Genomic DNA, 19491 nt, shown 5'->3' with positions numbered 1-19491 from the left:
GACAGCTATATCTGGGTCCTTTCAGCAAATTTCTTGCTAGTGTATGCAATGGTGTCAGCGTTTGGAAGCTGATTATGGGATGGAACCCTGGATATGGCAGGCTCTAGATGGTCCATCCTTTTGACACAGCTCCAAACTTTGTCTCTGTAACTCCTTCCATGGGTGTTTTGTTCCCAATTCTAAGAAGTTACTTTTCTTAAAATAAAGCAAACCTGGTATCTACTGCTCCCAGTTTCCTGAATCCCATGTCATTCATTCCTCTTGCACATGTTCTCGCCATGATGTTATCTGGTATGCTATGATGTAACTAGACAGCACCGGCAAGAATCAAGTAAATGTTAGTGCCATGTTCTTGGGCCTCTTGATGCTTGAGACAACTAAGCCCCTTTTCTTTAGTCATTGTCTTATATTGAGTGTTGTGCTATAACAAACAGAAGCAGACTAATGAGTTTCCTATTATGTGAATGCCTGGCTCCAGAGTAGGGCAAGAGTGAACAGTTGAAATGCATGCCCTATGCCCTGTCCCACAAATTCATACCACACCAATCCAACAAACAACTACCATAAACAAGTCATAATAACTCAAGATTGTGCAGCTCCTGAACCTCTCTGGGTTGTATAAAGATGTTAAAACCAAAAAAAAAAAAAAAAAAAAAAAAAAAGCACCAGTTTGGAAATTTCCTGGCTATCCAGTAGGCATTATTTGCCATTGATGGAAGAAAATTTAAGTTGAACTAAGGTGGAATTCCAGAATAATTGACATATTTCCTGTCAGATACCCCACCCCACCCTACGCTAAGACTGCCAGTGGATAGAGAACAGTAAAAAGCACAGATCCTGGAGCTTAGCCACGGGGTGTGGGTCCTGTCTCACTAGTGTGGCCTTGGAGCAGTTGTCAGTCTTTCCTGTCCATCAGTTTTCTCATGTGCAGGATGGAATTGAAATGATACTTCCTAGCATTGCCGTGAGGCCTAGACAAACTGACTTACTACAAAGATGTAGGGAGACTTGTCCTACCCAGAGGCTACACTGTCACTTAAGGACAGCTTCCTGTTATAAGCAGAATTTCTATTTCCAGAGAGTTTCCCGTTTGGGTATCAGAACCACAGTAGAGCTGAATCTCGGTCTCATGCTTCAAATGTTTTCTTTTCTCTTTCCTTTTTTCTTCTTTTAATTAAAGGGAAACTCTAATGAAGACCAAGGGTGTATTGCAAAGCTCAGTGAGTAATATGGTTAAAATAAAAGAAAAATGGCAGCATCAATACTTTTAACTTTTTAAATTACATTTGTGTGCGTGTGTGTGTGTGTGTGTGTGTGTGTGTGTGTGTTTGGAGTGGGCATGGGCATATGCATGCCTGCATATGTGTGGAGGTTAGAGGGCCATGTAGGTCCTAAAAATAGAACCCAGATTGCCAGGTTTGGCATCAGGCCCCTTTACCCACTGAGCTATCTCACCAGCCCTCAGAATCTCCCATCTCTCTTTAATCTACTTTACAGACCTTTAAACATGTGTTTATGGAATAGACTGTGAACCCATGGAGGTGGAAACCCAGCTTTTTGGTATATGTGATGCCATATCCCTGGGATAATATCACACAGAAGGTGAGTGCCCAGCAAATGTTACATTAATATATAATTCAGTCTATTTGGAGGCCCCCAGTCTAGCTTTTGTCTTGGATTCTGAAGATCAAACTCGGGTTCCATATATGCTAGGCAAGAGCTCTGCCACTGAACTACATCCCAAGCCCATATTTTCTCGAAACTATACAGGAAGCTATGGATAATGTTGATATGTGTATGAGTATGTGTATCATTTTATAATCACCTCCATAGAGAGAACAAAGGACCACAATGGTGGCTGTGAACAAAGTTGGATAGGACTCTGGGTTCTAGTCCACCTGTAACAGGGAGCAACTGCCCAGGGATACAGATGCTCCAGGGCAGGACAAAGAGCTGCTCCTTTACATTCTAATCTCTGCCATGCTTTCAGAGTCCTAAGTTCTGTGCTCCTCACACAGGCACAGCTGTGTCTAGTCCAAGGGGCATGGGTAAGTCTAAGTGAAATTCATCACAGAGCGAATGCCCCCAAGTCCCATGTACACCTCTGTAGGCATAGGAAGGAGGTCACCAGCAGAAGCACACCCGATTTCTCCTCCCGCTTAGAGCCAATACAGACAGTCTCTGCTGACATAGTCACATTGTCCCTGGCCAAGCATAAAGTTTCTTCTCACAGGAGATGACGGTCTTCACCTACACAGCACACATCTGCCAAAGCTCTGCCCTTGACTTCTATACATTGACATCTTTTGAATGTTAATTGAGGTAGCCCAGATGTCCAGCGTGAAGACTCTGAAACTCAGGCATATGCAGATTAGGTCTGGAAGTCTTTCACTGTGTGTGAGCTTACAGAAAGGGAAATGTGGGCAAGGATTATATGTGACAAAATTCCACTTGTACTTTCAGGAGAAATGCTAATAGACTTAAAGAGCTATGGTTTATGATTTCTTCTCTCATACAAAGATTTTAGGAATAAAGAGACAGTTAACAAGCAGCTAGGGAGAGTTAAAAGTTAGTCTTTTTTAGTTAACCAGAAAAACTATTTATGATCTCTAGGCTATGAGAAGCAACCCAGCCAGACTGAAGAAAGCAATTAAGAAAAAATGAGTAAGAGTGGCCCTCTAAGAAACAACAGAGAATATGTCTGGAGGTGTGGCCTAGTGGTAGAGTTTGACTAGCATGCTAGAGTCCCTGGGTTTGAGCCTCACTCAGTATTGAAGGGAGGGAGGGAAGGAGGGAGGGAAGGAGGGAGGAAGGAGGGAAGGAGGAATATTTCCTTTCTAGTTTCTGTGTATTTTCTTCAGTTTGTCTTGCGTTCTTTTTTTGTTTTGTTTTGGTTTGGTTTGGTTTTCGAGACAGGGTTTCTCTGTAGCCCTGGCTGTCCTGGAACTCACTTTGTAGACCAGGCTGGCCTCTGAACTCAGAAATCTGCCTGCCTCTGCCTACCAAGTGCTGGGATTAAAGGCATGTGCCCAGGGTCTTTCGTTCTGTTTAAGGGGACAGATCATCCCATTAAGGGAAGAACCCATGCTAAGGTCTCCAGGGAAGCAGTCAGAGAAGCTTTTCAGACCACACCTATACTGCCACCTGATGCCATCGTGCTAAAATTGCAGGAGCAAATCTTTAAACCAAAATTTCCCTCTAAGGCTAAATTTGCATAACAAAGAAAGCTTTGTAACTTTGGGAAAAAAATAAACTTTGACTGACTCTAATGCAAATGAGAAAATGTAATGACTTTAAAAAAAAACACAAATAAGAGCAAAAAAGGGGCGAATCTTCAAGGCTCATGAAATTACTAGCATGAAATCACCCACATGTAAGCCACATTGTTACATAGTTGCATTGTTAGATTGTTGCATTGTTACACTGTTACACTGCCAGGCTCTTGTTCGGCTTTGCCAGACTGTTTCCCAGAGATGTGAGCAAATCCTTAAATAATGATTTCAACAAATGTCTGGGTCAGGTCACTGTACAGCTGCTGTATGGAAGAGACCCAGGGTCATACTGTCTCACGCAAGATCTGATATATTTCTTTTCCTCGTGTTAAAAAAATGCAAATATTTACTAAAAATTAATTAATTTCCTTTTTCAAAGTGTGAGACCCGTTGAGTAACTGTGTTTGGTAAGTGGTTCCATTTTAGAGAAGGTGTAGAGAAGTGGCTGAGTGAGGAAGCCAAGGGCTGCAGGGGCTGCTTGACATGTATTAATGACCATGATCAGTTCCTTGATCCAAGTTGAATACCTGCTACTACCCGTCAGATCCTTATCCTACACTGAAGCTAAGGAACTAAAGGCTAGCGAGATGGACCAGTGGATAAAGCACTTGCCATGTAACAGACATTGGGGCTCACATGTAATCCTAAGAGACGAGACAGAGACAGAGAGTCACGAAAGCAAGCTGGTTAGTCAGGTTGGTAGAAACCACAAGGTACCAGCTCAGAGAGAGGCCTTGCCTTAAGACATAAGGTAGAGAGCAGGGGAGGAAGACACTGAAGACTGAAGTCGACTTAAGGCAATCATACACACACACACACACACACACACACACGTGCACGCGTGCACACACACATGCACCTGCACACACATACATGTGCCCAATATATTCAAATATATATACACATATATACATACATATATATGAAACACACATACATATGATAGATAGATAGATAGATAGATAGATAGATAGATAGATAGATAGATAGATAGATAGATCATATATGTGAATAGGATATAAGAAAAGCCTATTCTTTCCCCTTAAGGACTTGATCTAGAAGTCCTTGCTGTTACTTCCTCCATCACTTCCTTCCCATTGTCCAAAGATAGTCTGGGAAATGTAGTCTTTGAACAGGTTTTATTTGTATGAATCACAAAGATTAAAAGAATACTGGAGACCTTCCTGATATTTTAATTCTCTCCTTTCATCTGTTCTTGTGGCTTGTAAACAGACACTGCTTTTTAAAAAGACTGGCCAACCCTACAGGGCGAAAAGGGCACAGAGAGGCAACCACAAATACAGTGGAAGGTCTTCGATTGTGTTTTCCTGTAAAGGCTGAGTTTCTGCCTCTACTTCCTAAATGCTGGAATTGCAAGCAAGCCTGGCCACCCTTGGCTTCTCCTCATACCCAGTGTTGCAAATAGTATCCCTATATTAATTCCACCGACTGCAATAGTTGGGGCCTATGGATCGAATAATCACACTGTTAATGTTACCTTTTTGAGATTAGTGACCAAAACACACTTGTGCAATAGGGTGTCCTTGATTTCAAGAAATACATTCTGAAGAGCCATTGTGTCTACGGCGTTTTCTCAGACAGTCAAACAGAGGAGGGAGAACAAAAGCCGTAACATTTGGAGTCTCTCGATGGAGCGGGCAGGAAAAAACTTTGTGCCGTTCTTGCTGCTTAGCTGTAACTCTGAAATTCTGTCAAAATAGAAAGTTAAAAACAGCACTATCTTAGTTCTGACTGGAATTAACTTATTAGATTTTTTTTAATGCGGTTCATTTGGAGTTTAGTCATTATATAATACCTTAGTTGACCTCGGAGTGCAGACAGTATAGTAGCCCTTGTTTCTATATTTAGTTGGAGATGCTGGGGATTGGACCCATGGTTTAAAGCGTGCCCAGCAAACAATGTACCACTGAGCTGTTTTCCTAGCCTCTGTATTTGGTTTAATTTGAGCCCATTACCCCCACATATTATAATCATTGGAGTCAAAATAGGGATATTATTTGCAGCTTTGGGTATGACCAGAAGCCAAGGATGACAGGCTTAAAACTCCAGCATTTAGGAAGTAGAGGCAGAAAGGTCCCCAGTTGAGGCCAGCCTGGACTACATAATGAGACCCTGTCTCACTGATACAAGAGGACAAGGCCACATGTGCACAGCATTAAGCACATCAAACCCCCCCCCCAGGGATGCTGCAAGAATTTCAGGACCAAGTACAGACTGCCCAGTGTCTGCGCCCACCTAGATTCCTAGATTCTCAATCCAGTTGGCTCAGACTCAACATTCTCTTGACACTAGCAATCTTATGAGTTTTCTTTGTAAGACTCTCAGGTTCTTAAGCAAAATTCAGTACCAGGAATAGTTTTGTTCTTGTCAGAACAAAGCTTTTCAGGTGGCCAGGTGTTCTGGAACACCTCCACCTCCAGCATGCAGGAGTACAGGGTATGTCTTTCTTCACAGATGTTCCCCATAGAGGAAGAAGAATGGAAGCATTCTATCCCATCATGCCTATGCACTTGATCTTGCCCCTGCCTTGCAGACTGGCCTACAGACTCTTCTATGCCTCTGATGATGCTATCCACCTTTACCATGGGGTGGGCAACTCCATCAAAACAGATACATGCATCTAACCTTGGCATCCAAGCAGTCATCACCTCACGTGTATTCCTCCTGACTTTAAGCACATAACTCTCATTCAAATGTTTAGATTTTCACATCCCCCTTCCAAGCCCCCATGCTCAGACCAGTGCTTAAATAGTTCTATCAAGAACAGCAGTTCTCAACCTGTGGGTTGTGTCCCTTTCGTGGGAGTCAAACAACACTTTCACAGATGTCACCTAAGACAATCAGAAAAAAACCGTATTTACATTATAATTCATAACAGTAACAAAAGTACAGTTGTAAAGTAGCAACAAAAGTAATTTTATGGTTGGAGTCACCACAACATGAAGAACTGTATTAAAGGGTAGCAGCACTAGGAATGTTGAGAGCCAGTGCTCTAGAATGTCCCCCAGGGAAACATTTAAGGTCAGAGACAGGGACTGTATGTGATCACCCTTCTAGTCACCCATAAGCTTGGCAGGAATTAGACCCACAGTAGTGTCACTCATGAACAGGACCTGAGGGGGAAGCCCACTGGGGATACAGAGGTGGGCCCTTCCCTTTTTATGTATAGCTATGTTTAGCTGTGTGCTAATAATTCCATAAATTGCCAGATAAATACATGCACTGCATTTGAATTTGAAAAACATGTATTTCCCAACACATACTCCCACAAATTGATCTTGTTTAATACTGATAGAGATGTTTAGAGTCTTTAAGTGTTGGTTTATTGAGTTGTTTGCCTGGTTGGTTGCTTCTCATGTAGAAAGGCTGCATTGGAGAGTATGCTCATTTCCCCTTCAGCTGTCGCCTGAGATCTGAGAGGGACAGGAAGCTAGGTGGATTGAAACAACACTACCGGAATCACAGGCTATAATCTAAAAGATGTCAAACTATCCCGAAAGAACAAAGGAAATGTTTCTTTTCTTTGTCCCAACCCTGAAGATGGAACTGTCTGCTAATTTTAAAAAATATTGTTCTAGTCTAATTGAATTCAAGCCCCCCGCACTGCCGTGTAACGGCCACGCATAAGCAAATGCTTTAAGTGAGCACACATACACACACACACACACACACACACTCCTATGATCAGATGATGAATTTCAGAATTCAGGGCTGGGCTTCCTTCTTCCCTGTAAGCATCCCTGAGTCCTGGAGTTGGTCCTCTTCCCTACATGACCACTGAACTGATGAGAAAAGCTTGCCTTGGCAAAAGCTGCTGTTCCACTTCTTAACCATGTCCACTTGCAAATGTGTAGGACTCAGATGGAGCCACCAATGAACAGATCTCTTCCCTCTTAAAATAAGGAAACTATTCCAAAGGAGAGGCCTTGTGGGAGCACTTAGAACATTCCAGAAAGTGAAGTCAATCAATAAAGACAAAGTTACTCTCAGTTCTGATCTTCTACCTACCTGCCTTTCACACTGACCTAGACTGTTTTTTTTTCTTTTTTGTACCTCCCTCTGCCTTTGAAAAGGAGCCATCCTCTGCACCCCCAGATCCCAGGGATAAAGAAGGGCTTGCAAAGGCTGCCCCCACACTCCTGAGCAGACATCTGCTGAGACAGGCATTTTCTAGGTCACATGAAGAAGCACTTAATGGAGCTGTGGCTTGCCTGGCCTCCACTAAGTAGCTGCCACCATCTTGTTGGAAGACACACCTCAGTGATCTAGAAGATTCCCCCATGAGCAGGAAACACATCAGCAGGCCTAGAAGCTCTAAGCATTCAAGGGATCAAGAAATCGTTTCTAGTCAGCATCCTTCAATATGTATTCGTCATTTCCCTGCATGGCAAGGTGATGAATCCCAAGTCTTTGGTTAGAATCTCAACTCTGCCCATTTATTGCAATATGGTATTGACATTTCCTTTCTTTTCTTCTTGTTTTAAGTCTCTCTCTCTCTTTCTCTCTCTCTCTCTCTCTCTCTCTCTCTCTCTCTCTCTCTCTCTCTCTCTCTCTNTNTGTGTGTGTGTGTGTGTGTATGTATGTATGTATGTACATATGTGACTATATGTGTGTGTTCTAGAAATATTTATAAAATGATTACAAATATGAAACAGTATTATTTATGGCATTTTTTTGTTCTAGTTTCATTTCTGTTGCTGTGATAACGCATTCTAACAAAAATGGCTAGGGGGAGCAGATTTTCTTTAGCTCATAATAGCAGTTTAGAGCCTATTATAGCAGGGAAGCCAAGGCAGCAGGAATTTAAAACAGTTAAGAGTTTAAAAACTCTCAGTTCAAGAGTTTAAAAAGAAGTCCCAGGTTGAATTTCTAGCTCCATATTTCCTACTCATCTCCTCGGCAACTTTGTCTTCTTGTCTCTTCATCTATGAAGTGAAAGACTTGAAGCAGATCAGCTCCTGCTCCACACCCACAACATCAGCTGGAGTCTAAACTAAACACAGAGATGGAAACTATTCAACTATTCACATCACAGCTACAGTCAAAAGCAGAAAGAAATGAAAGCATGCATGCTTGCTAGTGCTCAGCTTACTCTCATGAAATACACTCGAAGACCTAAGCCCAGGGAATGGTGCTGCTCATGGTAGACTGGCTCTTCCCACATCAACTAATGTAACCAAGACAATTCCCTACAGGTAACCAAGACAATTCCCTACAGGTACACTCCCAAGTCAAACTGATACAGAAAATTCTTCATGGAGACTTTTTTTTTTACCAAATGACTGTGTCAAGTTGACAATGAAAGCTACTGATCATATGAGGCATAAAGACATGTCTAAGTTTGAAAGACATTTTAGATCACTCTTAGAAAGTGAAGAACAGACCAAGAGTTTAAAAAGAAGTCCCAGGTTGAATGTCTAGCTCCATATTTCCTACGCATCTCCTTGGCAGCTTTGTCAAATAACTTCCCCTTCTTGGACCTGTCTCATCATCTATGAAGTGAAAGACTTGAAGCAGATCAGCTTCACACGCACAACATCAGCCAGAGTCTAAACTAAACACAGAGATGGAAACTATTCACGCAGAATGTGCATGCTTTTCTAAAAGACTACACTCTAAAATAATAAAGAAGATGAAAAATAAATAAGACATGGTTTATTGATCACGACCCTGTTTCTTCAAACCTAGACATGTCTACATATTCTGCTTTTCCATTAACAAATAAATTTCAATGCACTGTTTTTAGTACAAGATTTTGTACAAATCATTTATAGAGAAAGAGTTTTAAATGATTGCAAACTGCCTATGTTCTCACATCTATGTGTATCTGTGTGCAGATATGCACGGCCACACACACACACACACACACACACACACACACACACACACACGGGATCACCTGTTTGATCCTCATAGATACCAAAGCTCATGGGTTCTTTATGTATATGAAGCAACACCTCCACAAACATTCATTCCCATCATCTTTAAAGCCTCATTCACGAACTACTTAAGAACAAGAATCCTTTAGCAACCAGGAAAGGAAGGCAGGTCATCTGACCTGATCACAACTCGTGTTCTAGGATGATGACTGCTAGACCCTGACAGCTAAATTGGTCATAAGGTCCAATACTGCACCCACTGGTGTGCTTTCAAAATGGAATATTTGACTGGCAGTCCTGCTTTGCTTAGAGGATGCAAAAGGCCTTGCCACAGTGCCTTTGCATTAAAACCTTTCTTATAGCCTTCTGTCATGGTGTACACCATCAGTAAGGCAGAAGGAGCATGGCGATCACAAGTTCAAGGCCAACCCAAGCTATGGAGTAAGCTCCTATTTCCAAAAACAATATGCTTTGTACCATATGTGTTTCTTCAGGTGGATAACTGTTAAATTTCATATCCATGAACAATATTCTATAACTCCCGTATACCAGCCATTTGCTCACAATTCTGTTTAAATTTCTTTCTAATTAAGCTGTAGACATAAATTCAACCTTCAACTTGTTATTTTAATAATAATTGTAACAATTAACCCATAAGTGTTTTATCACTAACAATTATTAAATAATAACTTGTATGCTCATTAACATAATAAGTCTTGCTAATTGCATGCTGTCTCACAATGAGATTAACCTATGATCAGACAGAAAGCATAGGATAAAACAGAATCAAAGAATAGCTTTGGAGCTGGCTGGGCAATTTTTCAAAAAGTTTGGCTTCACAGAGGTAGGGGTAGGACTTGGGGAAGTGAGGGAGACACCGTGTTAAATCATAGTGTAACAACCTCAATTAGAGCAAGAAATGTACCGTAAGTGTGGGTGTCACTTTGAAAAACAATATCTTAGGTATGGTGATTTGCATGAGAGTGACCCCAGAGGCTCATCTGAACATTCTGACCATGGCTTAGGAACTGTTTGGGAAGGAGTGGGAGATGTGACATTACTGAAAGTATGTCAGTGAGGACAGGCTTTGAGGTTTCAAAAGCCCATGCCATTCCCAGTTAGCTCTCTCTATCTTATGCAGATAAGATGTAAGCTCTCAGCTATGGCTCCAAAGCCATGCCTGCCTGCTTCTGTGATCCCTGGCATATTGATCATGGACTCGCCCTTTGAAACTGTAAGCCCCAATTCAATGCATTCTTGTATAAGTGAGTTGGCTTGGTGTGGTGTTTTATCACAGCACTAGAAAAATAACTAAGACATTAGGGAAGTATTACTAGCTAAAGATTTTAGGAATGATCATGAAGACAGAGATTTGATTTTAGAATGACTGAAGATCCTCTTCCAGCCACATGGGTCCTGGAACCCATATATAATATTGGTTTGCAGATAACTCCTGGGTATTGTACCTTAGTCCATTCAGTTGCTGTAACAAAATGCTGTGGACTTGATAATTAAAAAAAAAAACAAAAAAAAAACAATAGACTTTTAAGAGCTGAGAGTGTAGCTCAGTGGTAAAGTACTAACAAGGATTCTGGTTTCAATTCCTGGAACCACTGGGGGGTAAAAAAAAAATAGAATTTTGTTGCTTATAGTTCTGGATGTTGGAAAGTCCAAAATTGAGGTCTTAAAAAACTCTAGTGAAGATTTGCTCTCCTCTGCCAAGATGTCACCATCTTACTGTGTCCTTGTGTGGTAGAAACAGCCAGCAGGCTCCTTTGTAAGGGCTCTAATCATAAGCCCCAACCCAGCAATACTGTCTTACCGAGAATTTAATACTCTGGGAGAACTTTCTTCAGCTGCAACATACTGATATTAAATGTTCTCTGAGGTTAAATTACAATTGCTGATCTTTTGATCTATTTTCTCTTTCCTGTTTTCCTGCATACCTGTGTGTGTGTGTGTGTGTGTGTGTGTGTGTGTGTGTGTGTGCCTGTGTGTCTGTGTGTGTGTCTGTGTATGTGTGCAAGTCTGTATGTGTGTGCATGTCTGTATGTGTGTGTGTGCATGTCTGTGTGTCTGTGTGTAACACACATAAAAGTATATCCTATCTTTTCCTTGGGCTTCTGATCTCCATTCTCGAACATCTCAGTCGACACATTAACACATACTTTAATTAGTTATTTTTGTCCCACTACCCCCTGATGACAGAATTAGATTGGCCACTTATACTACACTGTCTCTTATTTCAACCTTGATATTCGAGTTCAATTTTAACAATCCTGGGCCTCTCAAGAAGGTACCCACTGTGTTCTCTGAAGGTTGGACGGCTTAGAGTCAGACAAGATGGGTCCATGAATAATTCTCTGACCCTTTCCACTGTTTTCAGAAGAGTTCACTGTTTCTTCAGAGTATCCCAAGTAAGTTCCAAGCTCCTTGGCTTACCTTCCAGAGCTCACTACAGTTCATCCTCCCAACTATTTTATGGCCACTTACATCACCCATAGAGGGCTGGGTTGACATTGTATTATTTAAACAGCTTGTATCTAGAAGGTCTTTCTTGTTCGTTTCCAAGTGAGTTCATCATTTTGGATAGCCTCTTCTTTCTTCCTCAGACTTTAGATTTCTTCCTCTGTCACTGGGAACACTGTATAAAATAGTTCCTCTATCTGTAGTTCTTCTGGTCCTGCATCTGCTGTTCATTGTTGCTCCGGCTCTCGCTGGCCTTACATCCTCAGAGGCCTTGTTATTTGTGGGCAAGTTCACCTCACAACACTGCATGTGGGAGTTACATGATACATGGCTGTGCACTTGGGTGGTTTGTTCCTCCTGAAAGGATAAATACTCTCTGCTTTCAGACATCCCAGAGCACTGCAGACTTGAAATGACTTGAAACCTCATTCTTGTGATCTTCAGCCTTTCCACAGTATACAGATCCAGGCCCTGGATCTTCAAAGGCCTGGTTTGTATTGAGAATTCTCAAGAAAGAGCTTTTCCCTTAGCCAAGCCAAAGCTGGGATGGCACATTCCTTTGCTCTATTTGGATGATTTTCTAAGTCACTCTTTCAGTAAGCTTGGTGTCCTCCAGTCGTCCTGAGATTTAGGGGAGGCACTACAACTCAGTTCCCTGCTGAGCCCACTGTTGTCTCTTGCCCCGATCCTCCACCCTCCACCTTCCACTCCTACCAGAGGTCACTGACATCAGATCTGGCCAGCTACTGCCTTCTGCTCCTTCGGTATTGTTTCTGCCCTCTGACTTGTTCTTTTTGTTTTCACTGTGTCTGATGTCCTTGACAGCTTCCTTTCCTTTCTCTATAGTCTAGCCACACACCAAAGAGATTTTATTCCTATTTCACGCAGCATTTCTGGCTGCTTTGGCATAGGATTTCAAGGCGTCAAATTCACACTAGTGGGTAAAACAGAAGACCTGTCATGGACAGTGTCTTTCAGCAGTGTCTCTTGCTCTGAAAGCCTTGCTATGATTGTAGTTATTTTTCTACAGATCTTAGCAACAGAGCATTTGGGAAATTGAACTTCTGTACACCCTTGGCCCAAGGACTCAGGGTCTCACTACAGTGCTCCAGAGCAAGAGGGTCTTTTCTTACTTTTAACTGAAAATTCCAAAGAATAAACAACGTCTGGGGTCTCCTTAGGTTATCCATTCTCCACCACAACTACTCTGACAAATGCAAAGCAGCCATTTGACTTACATAAACATACTAGTACAAGTATTAGTCCATAAGTATTGTGGACCAATAATACTTTACTCTTACATTTCTGGAAAATTGCTACAGTTTTCACATTGTGAAATATTCCTTATGTTTTTGAGATGTATTTTTATGTGTGGGGGTGTTTCCCCTGCAGGCATGGCTGTGTCTTCGCACTCTGAATGTGAAGCACCTGCAGAGGTTGGAAGAGAATATTAGCTCCCTCTAGAACTACAGTCACAGACAGTCGTGAGCCACCATGTAAGTGCTGGGAACCCAACCAGAGTCTCCCTGTAAGAGCAGTCACTGCTCTTAACTGCTGAGCCATGTTTCCACCCCTAAAGTTTTTTGTTTTGTTTTGTTTTTACCATTTAAAAATGTAAAAGTTAGGGGCTATGGAGATGACTCAGTAGATAAAAGAGCCTGTGTGCACAGTGTGGAAAATGGGTATGATGGAGAATGCCTGCAGTCCAAGTGCCGGGAAAGGCAGACAGGAAAACCGCTGGAGCTCCCCTACCAGCTCATCTTACCCAATCAGTGAACCTCAAGTTCAATGAGGAAATCTGTCTTTAAAAACACAGTAGGGAGCTTTTTGAGTATAAAGAATGTTGATTTCTGTCCTCCATCCATGCATATATTGTGTATGCAGGTTCACACACACAGAAACACACACACACACACAGATACAAACATACACACTCAGGTAACATGTATGCTCAAAGTGAAAAATAAATGTCATTCTTGCCCCCATGAGTTTCACAAAACCAGGCAGCAGGCTGGGATTTGGCATGTTCTATAGTTGGACTCTGCTTGAGGCCATTAGCAATTAGGAGATGTCGAACAGAACCATCTGTGAAACATCTTTAAAGCAAAATGCTCTGACCCATGGTAGACCTACCATTGGAAAAGTGCTATCAAAGGAACCCAAGATTGTACTTATAAAAAGTAGGTTTAGAGTTCATTGGTGACTCCAACTTGCTTCCTGTATTGATCCACTTGTCATGGTGACAACAAAATACCAGAGGCTAGGTACTTTATAAAGGAAAAAAGGTTTGTGTAGTTCAACTTGGAGGCTGATGAAAGTCCAAGCAGCACAGAGCCAGGTCTCATGCAAGCACACCACGGCAGGTTTCACCATGGCACTGTGGCAGGAGTGCATGCCAGCAGAAGAGATCACATAGCAAGACAGGAAAGCAGAAGTACAACCTTCTGGCAAAACTAATCAGGGTCCCAGAAGACTTATCTTAATCCCTTCCATGACCTAATGAGCTCCTGCTACACCCCACTCATTAAAGGCGCCATCGCATCTTAGCATGACTACGCTGGAAGAACAGTACCTCTCATCGCATGAATCTTTAGGGGACACAATTAAATGATAGATATATTAAGCACACTTTAGGATACCATAATTCATTTTTATAGATTTTGTTTCTACTTGGCCTTCAGAGGAATCTCCAACCAACACAGTTGATTGTCCATCGTCACCTCATTTCTCCGACTCCAAACAAAGCCACTAATTCCCTAGTCAGAAACCCATCACTGTGCAAAAATAAAGTGAACAAAAAGGGCCATAAGAGAGCTCAGGCCAGCAAAAACACACAGAAATACTAATGTTTGATGAAGAAGACATCACAAATCAAAAGGAAGAAGGAATTCATCAGAACACAACAGTTTTAGAATGTGGAAACAAAAACATTTTATAACCCTATCTCATGCCACTGGCGGAAATAAATACCAGATGCGCTAAAGGATAGAATGTAGAAGAATTAAGCCACAGGAAGAAACTGAAGCAAATGTTTGTCAAATCTCTAGAGTGAAAAGGAATTTCAGAGCTTAAAAGCTTAGAACAAGCCACAAAGTAAAGCTACACAGACTTAACTGCATCAAAACTGTAAACCTGCAAATAAAGAGATAAAGAAACCAATGTAAAGAGGTAAATGGAGAAGCACGTTTGCATAGCTGAGGACATCGAACTGGTTGGCAAAACATAGGAAACAGAGAAGCTATGTAGTAATCAAAAAATCCAAGTTAATCCATGATAGCGTAGCTCATCTGTCCATTTAAGAATGAGTCTCCTGTCTGACAGGGCTCCCTGCTGAACAGCAAACACTAAAACACACAAGTCCAAATGTTGATGTTTGTAGTCTGGGATGGCAGAAAAGTAACAAAGAATGGGATGAGTCCAACTGACTGTGTGACATTTCCAAAGGTCTGGGTCTGAGAGCATGGAAGCTGTAGCCATGTCAAAGGTCATATGATGATCACAAATACTAGGAAGTCACACGGACACGATAAATGGAAAGACAAGAGAGAAAGCTGTACAAATTCTAAGTACAAATTCAAAAGACAAATTCTAAGTACAATTTAATGTACAAATTCTACACGGAACTCAATTACATGAAACTTTAATCAACCTCTTCAGGAGTGGGGAAGGTAAAAAAAACACAAAACATTAGCAGCATTTGTGTTCCCATGTAGGTCTGTTTCAGATTCTGTTTCATAAGATTTATCACACAGATCTGGGGAGGAGCTCAGTGTAACAGCACTTATGGCTCCCACAGAGGACCCAGGTTAGGTTTACAACACCCACAGGGCAGCTCACAAGTATCTGTGATTCCTGTTCCCAGAGATCCAGTGCCCTCTCCTGGCCGCCACAAGTATATACACACATGTACATACACACAATACATACACATATATAAATAAAAACTGATTGAATAAATATTATTGCATTATACTTACTTTTTTTTTTCTTAAAGGGAGATTTTTTTTTAGAAGGAAAAAATCCTCATTTGGAAATTGGAATGTGGAGCTGACAAGATGGCTTAGCAGGTAGAGGGGCTTGCTGCCAACCTGAGTTCAAGTCCCAGGACCCATATGACAAAAGGAGAGAACCAGCCAAGCTCTACAAGTTCTCCTCTGACCCACACACAGCACGGCAAATGTGAACCCCCCCATACATACATGCATGCATGCATGGATGCTAAATAAATAAATAAATAAAACATCATAAGAAATTGGAATGTGTCAAGCCAGCAGAAAAGAAATGGTAACATTTCAAAATCTATATCTTGAAAAAACCTGACGTTGGAAATCCTGATTAAAGTAAGTCACAGGGTAAAAATTCCAGAGCAGAAAATGGAGAATTAAGGATCACCTCTTTCCCATGTTTTCTTTGTACTTGTTATATTATTGAGACTCTAATATAAATAGCTACTGTTATCACTGATAACTTAGTGAAGCCTAATGGTGTGGTTTTAGTCTCAATTAAAATACGAGAAATGGGAGAGGCTTTCTGACGCTCTCCCAGATAAATAACACTCTAAATGCATAGCCTTCGATTGGAAACGGTTTAATAGTGCCTTAGCTTTCTGGAAATCTCTGCACATAGATCTTAAGCATCTCAGACATTTAAAGGTATCCTCCTTTGTCAACGCTTCAGGAGACAGCCCCCACGTTTGTTACAGGACATTTGGATCTTAAGACTGTGCTATTCTTTCCATGGCCATGGTGTGTGCTTTAAGCAGCGGAGCAGCGGACCTGAGTCAGCCACTGGTCCGTTGTTGTTGCCTACTGCGTTCCTAAGAATGGGCTCCAGGTCACAGGTCTTTCTCAGAAGAACTGGAAAAAAAATCACAAGATCGCCCCTAAAACACAAATGAATCCACATCCCCCTTTCTCACCTAAGTAATGTTCCACGTGCCCTTCCTCACCTGACCAGTGTCTGCCAGAACAGAAGACACATATCTGACTCCACGTAAAAAGTCGGTCTGTTCAACAACTCAGCCAGACTGGTTCATCAGGCCCATGATTGTCCCCACCCTATCTCCCTGATGCTGGCATTATAGGTGTGTATATTTGCCTTTATACACCATTGTCATGCATCCAAACTCAGATCCTTATGCCATCTCCCCTGGCCCCAGTAGCGCCATTATGGTAGGATTCTGCACTGTCTAGCTTTTGGCTTCCTTTGTTGGTGCCAGACAGACCCTCCCAGTGCTGGCTTCTTGGGGGAGGGGGAGGGGAGAATGCATTTCTCCAGGTGGCTGAGATGAAATGGCTTTGCATGCAGATTGATAAACATTATGCCACAGATCTCATGGGGAGTCACAGCCAAGTCTTCCTGGAGACCTTGCTTTAGGGCTTTGCAAAGTGAAGGACTGTCCATTACAGCTGGGCACTTAGGCCTTCAAAATGCTCATTTCTTCTTATGAGACCATAAAATACTTGGCGCAGGAACAGCAGGTGAGAGCAGAATGCGTCTTAAATATCTGACCTGAAGTGCCAAAGATGCTTAATAATCTTTAAAGTTACCAACAATATTGTTTCTCCCGTTACCAGGATGTTGTAAAATGTCCTAATTAGTCTTTATGTTAATGCCGACACCTCCACAGCACATAAAAAGCACTTTTAATTTTTAAAAGGACAGCTCTGGTTGGTTTGATTTTTATCTCTAATTGGCCTATAATGTCTATCCCTCTGGCACTCCAGACAGGCAAACATTAATTTAACAAGGAACTCGTGCACCATGGGAGACCGGAGAATCAAGGAAGGAAAGGAAGGCTCCCGTATTCTGGACATGTAATTGGCTCCATTTGCTGTTACCTCCTGGAAGTGCTAAACAAGCTTATCCGCTGCTCAAACAGGGAACCTTTGGAAACAACCGCTTCCTGGGGCTCTTCTAAGGACATTCAACCAAGACCCTGGTGCAACGTGAGCAGGATTCGTCAAACTCTTCAGAGCCACTTCAGGAGGTGCTCTAGAAGAAGCTTCGTGGGAGACCCAGAATTTGGGGTGGTGTGATGTGCATTACCGAGAAACTGAGACAGGAGAACCAGAGAGCTAAGCCAAGGGATCTGTGTTCTTATGTCGGTCCCTCATCCTTCCTAGGCGTGCTCTCTCTCTACAAAAAGAAAAGAAAAGAAAGAAAGAAAGAAAGAAAGAAAGAAAGAAAGAAAGAAAGAAAGAAAGAAAGAAAGAAAGGAAAAGAAAAGAAAAGAAAAGAAAAGAAAAGAAAAGAAAAGAAAAGAAAAGAAAAGAAAAGAAAAGAAAAGAAAAGAAAAGAAAAGAAAAGAAANAAAAGAAAAGAAAAGAAAAGAAAAGAAAAGAAAAGAAAAGAAAAGAAAAGAAAAGAAAAGAAAAGAAAAGAAAAGAAAAGAAAAGAAAAGAAAAAAAAAAGACTCTCTAATCTCAGGCGCCCTAGACTCATACACTAAGATTTACTAGTGGGCACAGCTCTGCCAGCAGCATGGATGAAGAGTCTCAACTCTTGCCTTGGCTGGTAATGCAGAGGTTGGCTTAGGCCACTTAGAACCATCAGGAACATCCAATCTGATAATCAACACAACACAGTCACACTGTCACACTGCCACAGCCTAGCTTCCAGCTTCCACCAGGCTACCCAGGACATTTCAGAGCAGCTTAGAGCCAAGTGGCCCAGCAAAGATGGCTGCCATATATATATATATGAGATTTGGCTCAATTGTGTAAATTGTCTAGCTTCTGAGTGAGGAGCTATAACAGTCAAAGAAGCATCACAGTTGCTTCTTTGGAAAGCAAACTGAGAATTGGGTCTTCGTGCCATTCCTCTGGGTACATGTGAGGGTCGGCACATATTCAGAGCAAGCCTCGCGGGTTTCTGCTGCAATGGCGGCATGACAAGCGGACCTTACGTACTAACCGCAGCTGATTCCAGTTGTGGAATACCGATCCGCTTCCACTCTTCCCCCTTTCCAACCCCAGTCTCCCCAGTGAGCTGTTGGCAAAGAAAGCTGGAGCTGAATAGAATAACGTGGCTGCTGAAAAGATTTTTTTTTCTTTCCAAAGCAAGAAAACTATAACAACCTTTTATTCATATTTTCAGTGCTTAAGCTGGAGAACCAAGGGTAATGGCGTTGCCCTTTCTCTGGACACCCTCTGCCATAAAGGCACCACTGCCAGGCATCACACACAGCTCATCAACAAATCCAAAGGGCAGGAAGCAGGCCACAGAAATTGTCATCTTGCACACTGGTGACTCTTAAGGAAACACACTCCCGGAGCTTGATGTACTGTCATTGAGAATATAGTTCTCTGGCAGGTTTCACTGAGAATCTGCTAAATCAATCATGCTGTTAAATGCATTAACACCACCCACACACACACACACACACACACACACACACACACACACACACACTCCAGTATTCTGAGGTCTGAAATGAAACACAAAGATGGTGAAGAAACTGTAAGCCAAATTTTCACTTAAGTCTTAACAAGGATTCCACTCAGCTTCCATCTGTTCTACAACATTGGTAGTTCCCCCATGCCCTGCCTTTATTCTCTTAGCCGAGACTCTAAGTACAGGACAATGGAAAGAGAGGAATATGCATTAGAGCCGTTGTCAAGACTAAACATTTTCTTTGCACACCTTGGATGACACTCTAGCTCTTTCCTGATGAAAGTCACTACCGTTTTGTCCCTCTCTCTGCCATATGGTAACCATCAATCTTAACCTGAACTCAAATTCCTTTTGTTCTGTGCAGGGTCCATTCTCATCAATACTTAAAGCAGAATGTAGGATATGTTGATTGAAATTTCTCTCGGCCATCAAGCTTAGAGAGAAATATTTCTTAT

General features: G+C 41.9%; 2 long non-coding RNA genes across 2 annotated transcripts in view; one reads left to right on the top strand and one right to left on the bottom strand.

Moving 5' to 3' along the window:
- The window catches only part of LOC115030374, an 8372-nt gene extending 6776 nt beyond the window's left edge, over positions 1–1596 (top strand). Inside the window, exon 3 of the long non-coding RNA XR_003835961.1 lies at positions 1498–1596. This is a non-coding gene — a long non-coding RNA (uncharacterized LOC115030374). The remainder of the gene's footprint in view (positions 1–1497) is intronic.
- LOC115030375 overlaps positions 1–6126 on the bottom strand; it is a 36605-nt gene extending 30479 nt beyond the window's left edge. The window contains exons 1-2 of the long non-coding RNA XR_003835962.1: positions 6072–6126; positions 4771–4981 (exon numbers count right to left, since the gene is read on the bottom strand). This is a non-coding gene — a long non-coding RNA (uncharacterized LOC115030375). The remainder of the gene's footprint in view (positions 1–4770; positions 4982–6071) is intronic.
- Positions 6127–19491: the final 13365 nt, after the last annotated feature.

This window comes from Mus caroli, chromosome 1, assembly GCF_900094665.2.
Source record: "Mus caroli chromosome 1, CAROLI_EIJ_v1.1, whole genome shotgun sequence".
Lineage (NCBI taxonomy): Eukaryota > Metazoa > Chordata > Mammalia > Rodentia > Muridae > Mus > Mus caroli.
Note: the sequence above shows the minus strand (reverse complement) of the source record. Positions and strands in the feature narration are given on the sequence as shown.